The sequence below is a fragment of the Aquarana catesbeiana genome, linkage group LG01 (assembly GCF_042186555.1).
Source record: "Aquarana catesbeiana isolate 2022-GZ linkage group LG01, ASM4218655v1, whole genome shotgun sequence".
NCBI lineage: Eukaryota > Metazoa > Chordata > Amphibia > Anura > Ranidae > Aquarana > Aquarana catesbeiana.
In genome coordinates, this window is record NC_133324.1 from 136,019,670 (window position 1) to 136,036,446 (window position 16,777).

The following is a 16,777-nucleotide window of genomic DNA, read 5'->3' on the forward strand; positions in this document are numbered from 1 at the left end:
GAGTTTGGCACGAGGTTGGGATGGAGCCAGAGTGCTCCCTTGCTCGGCTTCGTACGGTGCAGTACCTGCTTCCGCCCCAGCGGCCGACGGGGGGGGGGGGGGGGCGGCGGGTGAGCGATCGCTCCGTTCCTCTGCCTGGCTGTCTTCTAGGAGGTCGGGAGGCAGGGGTCGGACCTGTTCGCCCCTGCCTGTTGCTTCCATCACGGCCTCTGCGTCGAATCCCACGGACATCGGATTCGACGGGGGCTTGGAGCAGGATCGGCTCCCCCTGGCGGCCAGCTCACTCCCTGCGCCAGGCTGGGTGGGAGTTTCAGATTTGGCTTTTCGTTTGTCCCCACAGTGCCAATGTGAACAGCACCCCTCAGCGCTCGGATGGGCAGGGGGGTCATTTTTCACCAGGCAGCACAACTAATATTTCTAGGCAGGTGCAGTCTCCCCCGGCGCCCTCTTGGGCGGGGTCTCAGCCAGCCCCTGGCCATCCTCCAATGACGGCTCCCAGACTAGGACCCCCCCTGCGCCCGGACGGGTGGGGGACCGGTTCCATCCCCCGGTTTGTCCCTCTAACATCACATCCCGGGCAGGGTATGCCCCCTCTGTGCCCGGAAGGACGGGTGTGGGTCTGTCGGCTTTCGCGGACACCCCTCCTCCTCCACTCCATGCCCACCGCCGTCCTCCTGCACCCAGCCGGGCGGAGGATGAACGCTTGTCCTTGACCTCCATCCCACCGCTGGGGCTTGCCCCCCCATGCGCCTGGCTAGGCCGGAGGATCTGGTCGGACGTCTGCAGCAGTCACCCGTTCCCGTCTCCCCACGCCAGCAGGGCGGGAGAATCTGGCTCCAGACCCGGGCTGGCGGCAGCTCCCGCCCCGGGTCAGCCAGCCAGAACCAGTAGATGTTCCTGCACTTGCTCAGCCGCTGCCCTCTGCCAGGGGGACTCTTCCGGGTCGGTGGTGGGACCCCCGCCCCTGGATCTCTCCGTAGGTCGGGACGGTCCTGTGGAACACGGCCCCGTTGGTCTTCACGGTGCTGGCCGTCTCAGTCTACAGCCTTCCAGAGTCGTTTCGGAAACCGATTCCCCGGTTGGTCGCCCGTCATCGGTGATGCCTCCGAGGATCAGTGAGTATAACTGTGAACTGATTTGGGGTAGGTCAGCTGATGATTCTGTATCGGGCCCTGAAGACTGCATAGCGTCGGTCGTCAAATCGGTTCTTTCAAGTATGGGTGTTTCGGGCGTGGCGCCCAATCCCACCCCCCTCCCAGTGGTGCCTTGTGGGCAGTCGCGCCCACTGGTACCCACCTACCGGAGGAGACGAAAGAAAAGATTTGGCGATGCGAATTCATTGATTTCCTCGCCCTCGTGCCGCCGGATAGGGAGACGATCGATAAATCTCGTCGGGTGGACGTATCGGCGCACGGCGAAAACCCAAACAGCTTCCTAGGACTTTCGGGAACTGGCTGCAGGGGTTCTGCGCCTATGCGGGAGTGCTCTGCGAGCGTTTCCCGGAGTTGGCGACTTCGTTGTTCTGTTATTTAGATCTCATTTGGGGGGCGTACAAAGTTTATAGGGGTCAGTGTTGGTTCCAGTATGACACCCAGTTTCGCCAAAAAATAGAGGCACGGAAAGAGCTTCGCTTCGACTGTCAGGATGGTAGCCTGTGGTTGCTGCTTATGTGCCCCCACAGGCCATCGTCCTTTCAGTCCGCGGTCGGCGCTCCTCAATCCGGAGCGGCGGCCGCTTCAAAAAAGGGTATCTGTTGGCTTTTCAATGAAAGCCACTGTAAATGGTACTCCGCCTGTCGCTTCAGGCACGAGTGCTCCAGCTGTGGGGGTGCTCACCCCGCCAGCCGGTGTTTTAGGAAGGGTAGACAGCCGCTTCCCAGGGCAGGAGCCAAGACTGACCTTCCTAAGCCGGAGGACGCCGGTGAACGTCTTAGAGATGCTTGCCTGGCTAGACCGGCTTCATAGGGAGGCCCTGATCCTGAAGGATGGCCTGGATCACAGTTTCTGGATCCCCTTTTCCCTGTCGGACGCCCCGACTATGTCTCCAAATTTGAAATTGGCTGCGGAATTCGAGTCCGTCGTGGCCGAGAAGCTGCAGAAGGAGTTGGAACTGGGGCGCATGGCATGCCCCTTTGATCTTCCCCCTTTCCACAACCTGCGGGTGTCCCCACTTGGTGTGGTCCCAAAAAAGGCGAGTGGTAAATTCCGTCTCATTCATCACTTATCCTACCCTTCTGGCTCCTCGATCAACGACGGAATCGATCGGGAGGAATCCAGGGTCCACTACGCGTCTTTTGATAAGGCACTTCACCACGTTAGGACAGCAGGGCGATCCGCTCTCTTGGCAAAAGCGGATATTGAGTCCGCTTTTCACCTTCTTCCGGTCCACCCGGACTGTTTCCATCTCCTGGGTTGCTACTTCCAAGGAAGCTATTTCTTTGACATGTGGCTGCCCATGGGTTGCGCCATTTCGTGCTATTTCTTTGAGTTATTTAGCAGCTTCCTTGAGTGGGTGGTCACCCAGGAGGCTGGGTTTCAGTCCCTTCTGCACTACTTGGATGATTTCCTTTTCGTGGGCCCCGCGGGCAGTGGGCAGTGTCAACGCCTTCTCTCTGTTTTTCAGGATATTTGCCGGCTTTTCGCCGTCCCACTGTCCGTGGACAAAACCGAGGGTCCGGTTACGGTACTGGCTTTTCTGGGGATTGAGATTGACACAGTGGCTATGGTCTTTCGTCTGTCGAGTGATAAGCTGACCAGGCTTCTCTCCTTGGTTCGTTTGGCTAAAGGGGCAAAGAAACTGCAGTTGAAGCAGCTACAATCGTTGCTGGGTCACCTGGTATTTGCCTGTAGGGTCATACGCACGGGGAGAGCCTTCTGCAGGCGCCTGTCCTGGGCTACGAAGGGCGTTACAGCCCCTCACCACTACGTCCGGATCACCAAGCCCATGCGGGCCGACTTGGGGATTTGGCTAACTTTTTTGCAGTCTTACAACGTACAGTCTTGTTGGTTGCGGGAGGAGGTACCAAACTCACAGCTGGAGTTATACACTGATGCTGCAGGCTCCTGTGGTTTCCGCGCTTTCTTCCGTGGGGAGTGGTCTGCGGAATGTTGGCTGGCCTCATGGGCCCGCATGGACTTGTTGTGCAACCTCACCCTGTTGGAGCTTTTTCTGATCATCGTAGCCATGGAGCTCTGGGGTGAACAGTTGCGCAATCATCAGGTAATCTTCTGGTCGGACAATATGAGCGTAGTGCAGGTAGTGAACAAACAATCAGCCAGTTCCCCTCCAGTCGTTTCGCTGTTGCGTTTTTTAGTCCTGAAATGTTTGCATTTTAACATTTATATTAAGGCAAAACATGTTCCGGGAGTTTCTAACGATATTGCCGATGCTCTTTCCCGCCAACAGTTTCTCCGTTTTCGTTCCCTGGCTCCATCGGCTTCGTTGGAGGGCCTCCCCTGTCCGGCCCACTTATGGAACCTCGTTTCCGGGGATTGCTAGAGCTTCTTCGGTCATCACTTTCTTCGCGGACATGGGCGTCGTATTGTCGGGTCTGGCACGAGTGGCCCCAAGCGTCGGGCGGTGAGTTTTCCATTTCTTCCCCAGATGATAGCCATTTGGCTTTATTTGCCTACCTTGTCCAATTACAGGAAAAGGGTGTCTCGGGTTCTACCGTTTCTTCTGCCATGTCGGCCCTGTCCTTTTGGTTCCAACTCCTTGGGTGGGAGGATGTCACTAAAGCTTTCACAGTTCGACGGGTATTGCGGGGTTGGAAACGTATCACATATCTCCCCGATTCCAGGCGCCCGATTTCCCTCCAGATCCTATCGGGAATTTTGTCCTTGTTGCCGGAGGTATGCTCATCTGAGTTTGAGACCCTTCTTTTCTGGGTGGCTTTTTCGTGGCCGTTTTTTGGGGCCTTTCGCATCAGTGAATTAGTTGCTAAATCCAGGTCGTCTCCGGGGGGTATTCGGTCGGAAGACGTTTCTTTGGCGGAGCGTAGCGTCACGGTTTTGCTGCACACATCCAAAACCGACAGCTTCGGTAGGGGCCACCGAGTAGTGCTGCACCATTGCGGCGGCCCATTTTGCCTGGTGTCACTGGCTTTCCCGTTTGTTTCCGCGCGCCCCCTGTCCCCCACGTTTTTCGTACACGCTGACTCCTCCTCGCTGAGTCGGTTCCAATTTTTAAGGGTTTTTCGCCTTTGCCTCGAAGCCTTAGGCTTACCTTTCTGCACCCATTCGTTTCGAATAGGCGCTGCAACCGCCGCTTCTGGTTTGGGGTTTTCCGATACGGAACTTCAGCGACTGGGGAGATGGGAGTCATCTCGTTTTTCACTGTATATCCGCCCACATCTTTTGTGTTAATTTTTCAGGTTCCCCCCGGCTCAAATATGGATACTGGGTGATTCATTTGTCTTCTGGGCCGCTTGCTGTGCGGAGATCCGTAATTACGGCAGAAACCTGGGCTTCTCATCCAATGTGGCAAGAATTCGCTGGCTTGGGCTGCGCCGGTTGCGTTGGTATCAGGTCTCGACGGAATGTTGGCAGCTCCGGGCCCATGTGTCAGGTCATATTATCCTGGTTGTTCATGCTGGTGGGAACGATGTTGGCTACACACGGTCTGTGGATCTCATTTCTGCAATTAAAAGCGATATTGCTCAGTGTTTCGCATTATTCACCAGTATGACTTTCGTCTGGTCTGAAATAATTCCTCACTCAATATGGGCGCGAGACGTCCCTGGCCCCTGCTTGGAGAATTTTCGCCGGAAAGTTAATGCTCAGGTGTCCAAATTCGTCCGTCGGATCGGGGGGGTTGTGGTCCCTCACAGAGATCTGGAAGGAGACAACACTGACTTGCTGAGGAGGGATGATGTCCATCTCAACGAGATTGATCTGGACATCTTTAATCTGGGACTTCAGAGGGGTGTGGAACAAGCGCTGGCTGCGGTGGGGCGCCCGTCAGTAGCTTACTGACTGGCGGGTGGCGGTTTTGGTGACCTTGCCAGAAAACATGGATGATTAGTTATGCCCTTGATGGTAATTGGAAGATAGACGGCCGGTCCGGCACTTATGGTAAGGACAGGCCCCTCCTTCATCTCCCTTTTACATTTGGAATTGTGTGCTCACAGTGCAACTGTGACTGGCACCGTTTAAATCGTTAATGTTATGTTTTGAGTTAATAAAAGCTGTGGCCTTGCCCTTTCCCACATTAACGGTTGTATGTGGTCTTTATTGGATGGGAAGAAGGGGTAAGGCGTTATAAGTTGTCATGGTAAATTATGGTATGGGACCTGGGCTTATTGCACCTCAGCAGTCATGCTACTATCCATAATCTCCACAAGATGGCATATAGAGCTAAGATTTGAGTCTGTGATGGGATGGGTATGTTGGGATCCATACTATTTACAAATGCTATTACTGTTTACCTCAAATACCATGGTGATTGTACTTTAAGATGGGCCTCCGGGCCTCTGCTACACATTACCAATATACCTGACTATGGCGAATAGTAGTGTTAAGTGGCTAATGCTCCTATCATGGAATATAAGGGGATTGGGGGATAAAACCAAGAGGGGTGCAATTTTTAAGTATTTCTCCAGGCTGCAGCCCCACTTAATCTGTCTTCAGGAGATGCATCTGCGACCTGACTTGGTTCATCTGCTGCGATCACGCAAATATCCCTCGCAATTCCACTCTGTATACTCCAGCTCGAGGGGTGTTAGTATACTGATCTCGGGGAGTGTCACCCTTGAGGGTTTGCAGCAGAGGATTGACGGGGAGGGCAGATTTGTGTTTCTACTACGCAAGCTCAACAAATTTGTATGTATTGTTGCTGTCATGTATGTCCCTCCGCCTTTCTCCTCAGATCCTCTCAAAAAATTAGCCCAGTTTATGGCTCTATATACCAACGTACCGGTCCTGGTTCTGGGTGATGTCATTGATCCACACTTAGACAGACTGTCCCTAACTCCCAGATTAGTAAACCGTGCTACTGGTAAAGCCATATTTGCTTCTTTATTATCCAACTTGGGTCTGAAAGATGTGTGGCGGAAGAGATATCCTACGGCCAAATGTTATTCATGTTACTCAGCCTGGGGGCCTCTCACGTTTGGGGAATGTGATCCTTATGCAGAGGGTACTAAGTGTAGCATATGAGCCCCGCCTGCTCTCTGACCACTCTCCCTTTTGGGTAAGGATAGATGTTGTGGCCCAGGAAACTAGACCCCTCTGGTGGATTAATCCCTTCTGGTTGACGCTGTTGCCATCCCTGGATGGGATTCCCAGTGCCTTGGGGGAGTTCCTCCGCTTCAACAGGGGCTCCGCGAGGGCTGCTGTTGTGTGGGACTCTTGCAAGGAATTCCTGAGGGGATGTCTCATTCGAGAGATAACGGGTGTTAAAAGGAGGTCGGGAGAATGGGAAGCCAGAATACATGCTGAATTACAAACTAGAGAGCAAGCAATGGTCACCGACCCTACCCAAGCAACTGGAGAGGCATGGACTGAGGCCCAATCACTGTATAATTCCATAGTGCTGTCTGCAGCTGAGAAGAGGAGATTCTTCTTACAACAGGAGTATTATGAGGAGCGTGAGAACACGGTCCATCTCCTTGCTTTAGCGGCCAGGGAACAGAGGGACACAGCCTCCATTCTACCCATTAGGTCAGGGACAGGGGATATTCATAATCTCAATTCTGATATACTGCAAGTCTTTCACCAATTTTACACGGACCTCTACTCCTCAAAGACTAATGCTAGTTCCTCAGAGCTAGAGTCATTCTTACGGGACTGTACTTTCCCTCAGGTCTCGGAGACTCACAGGGTCATGTTGAGCTCCCGATCACTATCGGAGAATTGACAGAGGCCTTGGAGGGAGCTAAAAAACATAAATCTCCGGGTTCGGATGGGCTCCCTGCAGAGTTTTACTCGCGCTATGACGACATCCGTCTTCCGCCACTCTTACAGGCCCTTTCTGGGGCCGCGGAAAGGGGATGTCTACCGGATAGCATGCAGGAAGCCATCATAGTGGTGATCTCTAAGCCGGGGAAGGACAAGCTTCTACCGGATTCATACCACCCCATCTCCCTCCTGAACTTAGATGTCAAGCTCCTGGCCCGAGTACTGGCGAATAGACTCTCCAAAGTAATTGGGGGACTGGTGCATAGAGGTCACCCACTAGATCCACGGCCAACAATATTAGACTGCCTTTTTCTAAATCTACAAATGCCAGTGGATAATCCTGGGAGTAGGGCTGTACTCTCCTTAGATGCCGCTAAGGTGTTTGATAGTGTGGAGTGGCCCTACCTCTGGGAGATCCTAGCCCGCTTCGGTCTGGGTGACCAGTTTATTAACTGGTTGAAAGTCCTCTATTTGGCTCCCAGGGCCAGACTCCACATTAGTAATAACCTCTCCCTGCCATTGTCATTGCATAGGGGCACTCGTCAGAGGTGCCCGTTGTTGCCCCTGTTGTTTGCCCTACCAGGTACTGGTACCCTCCACCCCTCTAGTATGCCTACTGTAAAATAATATGAGTCGGTGGTGAGGCTGGGTGGAAAAAGAACGGAAGAGAGAACAGTTTTGTGTTTTAGTTCTGTTTTGTTAGATACTTGGTCTATCTTATTTCGATAGCATAAAGAAAGAAAAGTGTTTTACAATGACGCAATGGATGTTCAACTAAGTGCTAAAAGTTCGATCTAATTGTTATGCCTAGGTGAATTGTAAACTATATGTTCATATTTGAGGATCTGTATACTGTACCTTTGACAGATTGTAACTGTTTTTGGTCTTGTCAATATTTGGTATACGTCTGTATAATCATTTTATTCATCAACAAATAACAAAGTTTTGATTAAAAAAAATTTGAGTGACTGGCCTCTCTTCCAATCAAGCAATCAATTCTTTGCAATGTTATACAGAGAGAATTCTAGAAACAATGAACAATGAAGGATGCACAATGCACTCTATATTCTATGAATGGTACATAAAATGTAGTGTAAAATGCAGAGTGAAATGTGGAGTCAACACTGCGGTCTCTATCGGAGCGCAGGCACTTCCTGTCTACATGCACTCCAACGGCTGCGTGACATATTTCATTGTTATGGTATAACAGGAACTACCTGAACAAGGACATTTAAGAATCATATTATAATGAAAGCTGAAGATATACAAATATAAAAAATTACTTTTCTAACAAAATTCATATTTTAAAGCTTGTAGGCCGGTTCACTTTGTGGCCCATTTAAGTGCTCTGGTCTTTTAAAATCTTTCATTTTCTTCCTGGCAGGACCTCTTAAAAAAGCTTGAGAGGAACTTAGCTCAGGGTAGTTGCTGGCTATGGGAAGAAGAGGAGCCATGAGGGAGAGCATCTAGGGACTGAGATTTGTTCTTTCTACATTCCCTGGAGGGGCCTTTCCTGATGCTGGGCACAAGAGGTACATTTCCACACTTAAAGAGAATTATTATACTTAAATGAGAGATGCAAAGCATTGAGGGCTGAGGAGATGTTAAATACTTTACAGGAACTGTGATTGCTAGAACAAAACTATGTTGGACTGAGCCTCTGGCTGCTTCATGTGTCTGAAGTGGATTCCAGTAACCTTGCAGTTGAGTAACAGGAGGCATCCTGTTAAGCCAAGTTAGACAGTGCATCCCTTAGAAACTCCCACTTGGTAAAGAGGAATCCTGGTAATCCAACAGTGTCGTAAATCTGGTCTAGCTAGGGGTCAGTGGTGGATAAACAGAAAAAGAGAGGCGCTATCCTGGAGCCACAAGAAACCTTTAGGCTTGAAGTATCTAGTATCCCCGGCATGAAGACATGCTTTTGTCAAGAGAGACCAGGAGCGTGGTGAGTGGGCTTTACAGTTTAGCCCCATGTCACTGGCACGCCTGGGTGAGGCAGTGTGGTGGACAGGCCCCATGGAGTGAGTAGTGGGCGCTTCTGGTTGAACAGGTGGCTTATATGAGAAGCAAAATATAACTAAAAGCAAATATTTTTGTTTTGTTTTGTATAGAGTGGAGAGCGATCAGAACAGGAGTGTGAGACCTGCTGTCCACGGGCTGCATGCGGCCAAAGATGGCTATGAATGCAGCCCAACACAAAATCATAAACTTACCTAAAAATGTTGATTCTTTTGGGGAATTTAAAAAAAAAATGCATTTACACTTAGCAAACACATGTGGCTGAAGAAAAAATTTATAGTGCCTCTTTACTGAACTTTTATAGGTTTTATCTTCCTAAAGCAAACTATCCAGCTCTTCACAATCATGTCATCAGTTTTCAGCAGCTTTTTCAAGGATGAAGCACACTGTGACAGACCCACCTTGGATAGGGGCTTTTAGAGGGGACTGCAGGGTAGCCTCTTGCCTACTGACTATGGACCCTGGCATTTGAGAGGGGTACAAGCATTCAGGAAGATGTCCTGTTATATAATGCAAGATAATATGTTAATACCATATTTAACAGTCACAGAAGCCATGATAGTCTCTGCCAACTTGAGACGTCCGTGATTAATAATCAAGGAGGTCCCAGTCATTCACAAAAAAATGCCAACTATAGGCATGATGAGAGGGAGAGTTGGAGTCCATACCCTGTGCAAACTCATAATAGATTTAATCCTTTATATGATCATTATGATGACGGAATACTAGAGTCTCCACGACCACCGCCTTTTTTAGGGAGGGGAGGAAGGGCACAGGGCAGAAGATGAGGGGGCAGACCCTAGAGAGAGCGACCCCCTCCCATGCCTCATTTTGCCAATCAGCAGGGGTGGTGGAGACCTCCCGATAGGGAATCACCCCGCCCCCCCATCAGGACAAATAAGAAGAGACACTATAGGGGGTGTAGATCAGGGTACCGAGTCCAAAAAAAAAGGGAGACCGACTAGCTGGGATATACAATTTAGCCAACATTGCATTAAAGGATAAGGAAATTAATATTCTTAATGCAGCTTTGAAATGTGCGTCAAAGAAACCCATTAATAAATTTAACATCTATATTGACATTCACAAATACATCAGAAAAAAATTTTTTTGGGGTAATGGAGTGCGTAGGAGGAAATCAATCGAATCGAAAGAGGTCAGATGGTGGTCTAAAGAACAAATCTTTATTTAACCCACCACAACCAGCCAATCACCGTGTAGAAGTTTTCAAGCAACTAGTGTTAACAGATCTGGAAGGATTTGAACCTAAAAAGAATATTAACCCTAAATATATTCGAAAAGGGATTGAGGCATTGGAGAAAAGAAAAGAGGTGATAATACGCCCTGCGGACAAGGGGGGGGGTTATACTTGATAAAAAATTTTACCACTCCCAATTGTCTAGTATGTTAGCAGATACAGAGACATGTAAAGTTCTAAGAAAAGACCCAACAGCTGATTTTAGAGATGATTTCAGCAATTTGGTTGAGTATGGCTACTATACACGGGTCATTACTAAGAAAGTAAAAAGATACTTATCACCGAGTTACAATAGGATACCGACAATATACACATTGCCAAAAATCCATAAAGATTCTGTGATTCCTCCAGCGAGACCAATTGTGAATAGTATTGGCTCAGTCTCTTCAAGAGTGGGCCAGTACCTGAACAATTTTCTCCAAGCCAGCGTTTTAAAACTAAAGCCTACCTTACAGTGGTGTTCCACCCAAAAAAATAAAAAATACATGAAAATTCCTAAAAAAAAATAAAAAAAAACATTTGGAAATTTTTTTTTTTAACTCACCTCTAAATGCCTGTTGCTAGGGGGTCCCTCGTAGTCTGCCTCTTTCAGTGCCTGGGCTGGTGACATCACTTCCCCTTTGGCACAGGAAGGACTTGGCTCTGCTCCCTCCCTCTTGTCAATCACCTGGGACCCATTACAGGTCCCAGGTGACTGAGCGGCCAATCATGGCGCGTGGCGCCGCTCGCGCATGTGCAGTGGGTGCCTGGCTGTGAAGCCACAGCCCGGCGCCCACAGTTGCAATGCCGACGCCCCTGAACGGAGGTGCGATCGGACCCCCCCGGTGCCCGAGGCTGTCGGCTTCTGTCTGGGAGCGTTCAGAGATGAGGGGGAGGCCATCCATTCGTGCCCCCCCCCTCGCGATCGCTCCCAGCCAATGAGAATCTTCCCCTGCCTCTATATAGTACACAGAGGCAGAGGAAATGATGTCATCTCTCCTCGGCTAGGAGAGAAGACATCTGAGTGAATTACACCAACACACACACACAGTAGAACATGCCAGGCATACTTTACACCCCCCATCACCCCCGATTACCCCCCGATCACCCCCTAATCACCCCCCCCCCCGTCACACTGACACCAAGCAGTTTTTTTTTTTTTTACTGCATTGGTGTCAGTTTGTGACAGTTAGAAGTGGTAGGGCAGTTAGTGTTAGCCCCCTTTAGGTCTAGAATACCCCCCTAACCCCCCCTAATAAAGTTTTAACCCCTTGATCAGCCCCCATCGCCAGTGTCACTAAGCGATCATTTTTCTGATCGCTGTATTAGTGTCACTGGTGACGATAGATAGGGAGGTAAATATTTAGGTTCGCCGTCAGCGTTTTATAGCGACAGGGACCCCCATATACTACCTAATAAAGGTTTTAACCCCTTGATTGCCCCCTAGTTAACCCTTTCACCAGTGATCACCGTATAACTGTTACGGGTGACGCTGGTTAGTTAGTTTATTTTTTATAGTGTTAGGGCACCCGCCGTTTATTATCTAATAAAGGTTTAGCCCCCTGATCGCCCGGCGGTGATATGCGTCGCCCCAGGCAGCGTCAGGTTAGCGCCAGTAGCGCTAACACCCACGCACGCAGCATACGCCTCCCTTAGTGGTATAGTATCTCAACGGATCAATATCTGATCCGATCAGATCTATACTAGCGTCCTCAGCAGTTTAGGGTTCCCAAAAATGCAGTGTTAGCGGGATCAGCCCAGATACCTGCTAGCACTTGCGTTTTGCCCCTCCGCCCGGCCCAGCCCAGCCCACCCAAGTGCAGTATCGATCAATCACTGTCACTTACAAAACACTAAACGCATAACTGCAGTGTTCGCAGAGTCAGGCCTGATCCCTGCGATCGCTAACAGTTTTTTTGGTAGCGTTTTGTTGAACTGGCAAGCACCAGCCCCAGGCAGCGTCAGGTTAGTGTCAGTAGCGCTAACACCCACGCATGCACCGTACACCTCCCTTAGTGGTGTAGTATCTGAACGGATCAATATCTGATCCGATCAGATCTATACTAGCGTCCCCAGCAGTTTAGGGTTCCCAAAAACGCAGTGTTAGCGGGATCAGCCCAGATACCTGCTAGCACCTGCGTTTTGCCCCTCTGCCCGGCCCAGCCCACCCAAGTGCAGTATCGATCGATCACTGACACTTACAAAACACTAAACGCATAACTGCAGCTTTCACAGAGTCAGGCCTGATCCCTGCGATCGCTAACAGTTTTTTTGGTAGCGTTTTGGTGACCCCCATATACTACCTAATAAAGGTTTTAACCCCTTGATTGCCCCCTAGTTAACCTTTTCACCAGTGATCACCGTATAACTGTTACGGGTGACACTGGTTAGTTAGTTTATTTTTTATAGTGTTAGGGCACCCGCCATTTATTACCTAATAAAGGTTTAGCCCCTTGATCGCCCGGCGGTGATATGCGTCACCCCAGGCAGCGTCAGGTTAGCGCCAGTAGCGCTAACACCCACGCCGCACGCAGCATACGCCTCCCTTAGTGGTATAGTATCTGAACGGATCAATATCTGATCCGATCAGATCTATACTAGCGTCCCCAGCAGTATAGGGTTCCCAAAAACGCAGTGTTAGCGGGATCAGCCCAGATACCTGCTAGCACTTGTGTTTTGCCCCTCCACCCGGCCCAGCCCACCCAAGTGCAGTATTGATCGATCACTGACACTTACAAAACACTAAACGCATAACTGCAGCGTTCGCAGAGTCAGGCCTGATCCCTGCGAACAGTTTTTTTGGTAGCGTTTTGGTGAACTGGCAAGCACCAGCCCCAGGCAGCGTCAGGTTAGCGCCAGTAGCGCTAACACCCACGCACACACCGTACACCTCCCTTAGTGGTATAGTATCTGAACGGATCAATATCTGATCCGATTAGATCTATACTAGCGTCCCCAGCAGTTTAGGGTTCCCAAAAACGCAGTGTTAGCGGGATCAGCCCAGATACCTGCTGCGTTTTGCCCCTCTGCCCGGTCCAGCCCACCCAAGTGCAGTATCGATCGATCACTGACACTTACAAAACACTAAACACATAACTGCAGCATTCGCAGAGTCAGGCCTGATCCCTTCGATCGCTAACAGTTTTTTTGGTAGCGTTTTGGTGAACTGGCAAGCGCCAGCGGCCTAGTACACCCCGGTCGTAGTCAAACCAGCACTGCAGTAACACTTGGTGACGTGGCGAGTCCCATAAATGCAGTTCAAGCAGGTGGTAAGCACAAGTAGTGTCCCGCTGCCACCAAGAAGAAGACAAACACAGGCCCGTCGTGCCCATAATGCCCTTCCTGCTGCATTCGCCAATCCTAATTGGGAACCCACCACTTCTGCAGCACCTGTACTTCCCCCATTCACATCCCCAACCAAATGCAGTCGGCTGCATGAGAGGCATTTTCTTTATGTCCTCCCGAGTACCCCTACCCAACGAACCCCCAAAAAAGATGTCGTGTCTGCAGCAAGCGTGGATATAGGCATGACACCCGCTATTATTGTCCCGCCTGTCCTGACAATCCTGGTCTTTGCACTGGTGAATGTTTTGAACGCTACCATGCACTAGTTATTAGGGTAGGCTACAGCACTGCACAGACTAGGCACACTTTCACAGGGTCTCCCAAGATGCCATCGCATTTTCAGAGACCCAAACCTAGAACCGGTTACAGTTATAAAAGTTACAATAAAAAGTTTAAAAAAAACAAAAAAAATATATAAAATAAAAAAAAACAAAAATAGTTGTCGTTTTATTGTTCTCTCTCGCTCTATTCTCTCTCTATTGTTCTGCTCTTTTTTACTGCATTCTATTCTGCAATGTTTTATTGTTGTTATGTTTTATCATGTTTACTTTTCAGGTATGTAATTTTTTATACTTTACTGTTTACTGTGTTTTATTGTTAACCATTTTTTTGTTTTCAGGTATGTCATTCACGACTTTGAGTGGTTATACCAGAATGATGCCTGCAGGTTTAGGTATCATCTTGGTATCATTCTTTTCAGCCAGCGGTCGGCTTTCATGTAAAAGCAATCCTAGTGGCTAATTAGCCTCTAGACTGCTTTTACAAGCAGTGGGAGAGAATGTCCCCCCCCCCCCCCACCGTCTTCCATGTTTTTCTCTGGCTCGCCTGTCCCAACAGGGAACCTGAAAATGCAGCCGGTGATTCGGCCAGCTGACCATAGAGCTGATCAGAGACCAGAATGGCTCCAATCATCTCTATGGCCTAAGAAACCGGAAGCTACAAGCATTTCATGACTTAGATTTCGCCGGATGTAAACAGCGCCATTGGGAAATTGGGAAAGCATTTTATCACACCGATCTTTAAAAAAAAGAGTACCTGTCACTACCTATTGCTATCACAGGGGATATTTACATTCCCTGGCATAACAATAAAAATGATTAAAAAAAAAAAAATGAAAGGAACAGTTTAAAAATAAGATAAAAAAGCAAAAAAAATAATAAAGAAAAAAAAAGCACCCCTGTCCCCCCCTGCTCTCGCGCAAAAGCGAACGCAAGCGTTGATCTGGCGTCAAATGTAAACAGCAATTGCACCATGCATGTGAGGTATCACCGTGAAGGTCAGATCGAGGGCAGTAATTTTAGCAGTAGACCTCCTCTGTAATTCTAAATGTTTGGTATCCATGTACTCGGCCTAAGATCATCTTTTATATTTCATCAAACATTTGGGCAATATAGTGTGTTTTAGTGCATTAAAATTAAATAAAGTGTGTTTTTTTTCCCAAAAAATGCGTTTGAAAAATCGATGCGCAAATACTGTGTGAAAAAAAAATGAAACACCCACCATTTTAATCTGTAGGGCCTTTGCTTTAAAAAAAATATATAATGTTTGGGGGTTCAAAGTAATTTTCTTGCAAAAAAAAAAATATTTTTTCATGTAAACAAATAGTGTCAGAAAGGGCTTTGTCTTCAAGTGGTTAGAAGAGTGGGTTATGTGTGACATAAGCTTCTAAACGTTGTGCTTAAAATGCCAGGACAGTTCAACCCCCCCCCCCCCCCCAAATTACCCCATTTTGGAAAGTAGACACTCCAAGCTATTTGCTGAGAGGTATAGTGAGTATTTTGCAGACCGCACTTTTTGTCACAAAGTTTTGAAAATTGAAAAAAGAAAAAAAATTTTTTTTTCTTGTCTTTCTTCATTTTCAAAAACAAATGAGAGCTGCAAAATACTCACCATGCCTCTCAGCAAATAGCTTGGGGTGTCTGCTTTCCAAAATGGGGTCATTTGGGGGGGGGGGTTTGTGCCATCTGGACATTCCATGTCCTCCGGAACTGTGATAGGCAGTGAGGAGTGAAATCAAAAATTTACGCCCTTAGAAATCCTGAAGGCGGTGATTGGTTTTCGGGGCCCCGTACGCGGCTAGGCTCCCAAAAAGTCCCACACATGTGTTATCTCCATACTCAGGAGAAGTAGCTAAATGTATTTTGGGGTGCAATTCCACATATGCCCATGGCCTGTGTGAGCAATATATCATTTAGTGACAACTTTGTGCAAAAAAAAAAAATTGTCACTTTCCTGCAACTTGTGTCAAAATATAAAATATTCCATGGACTCAACATGCCTCTCAACAAATAGCTTGGGGTGTCTACTTTCCAAAATGGGGTCATTTGGGGGGGGGGTTTGTGCCATCTTGGCATTTTATGGCCTTCAAAACTGTGATAGGTAGTGAGGAGTGAAATCAAAAATTTACGCCCTTAGAAATCCTGAAGGTGGTGATTGGTTTTCGGGGCCCCGTACACGGCTAGGCTTCCAAAAAGTCCCACACATGTGGTATCCCCGTATTTAGGAGAAGCAGCTGAATGTATTTTGGGGTGCAATTCCACATATGCCCATGGCCTGTGTGAGCAATATATCATTTAGTGACAACTTTTTGTAATTTTTTTTTTTTTTTGTCATTATTCAATCACTTGGGACAAAAAAAAATTAATATTCAATGGGCTCAACATGCCTCTCAGCAATTTCCTTGGGGTGTCTACTTTCCAAAATGGGGTCATTTGGGGGGGGGGTTGTACTGCCCTGCCATTTTAGCACCTCAAGAAATGACATAGGCAGTCATAAACTAAAAGCTGTGTAAATTCCAGAAAATGTACCCTAATTTGTAGCGCAAACCACTAAATATACGCTTATTGACATTTTTTTTTACCAAAGACATGTGGCCGAATACATTTTGGCCTAAATATATGACTAAAATTGAGTTTATAGGATTTTTTTTATAACAAAAAGAAGAAAATATCATTTTTTTCAAAATTTTCGGTCTTTTTCCGTTTATAGCGCAAAAAATAAAAACTGCAGAGCATCAAAAGAAAGCTCTATTTGTGGGAAGAAAAGGACACAAATTTTGTTTGGGTACAGCATTGCATAACCGCGCAATTAGCAGTTAAAGCGACGCAGTGCCAAATTGTAAAAAGTACTCTGGTCAGGAAGGGGGTAAATCCTTCCAGGGCTGAAGTGGTTAAGGACACAAGTTATTTATTATTTTTGTTAAAAGAATTAATAATACCCATACAAGCTGATATATTTTTGGTAACTGCCGACGTGGCATCGTTGTATACGTGATCCAACA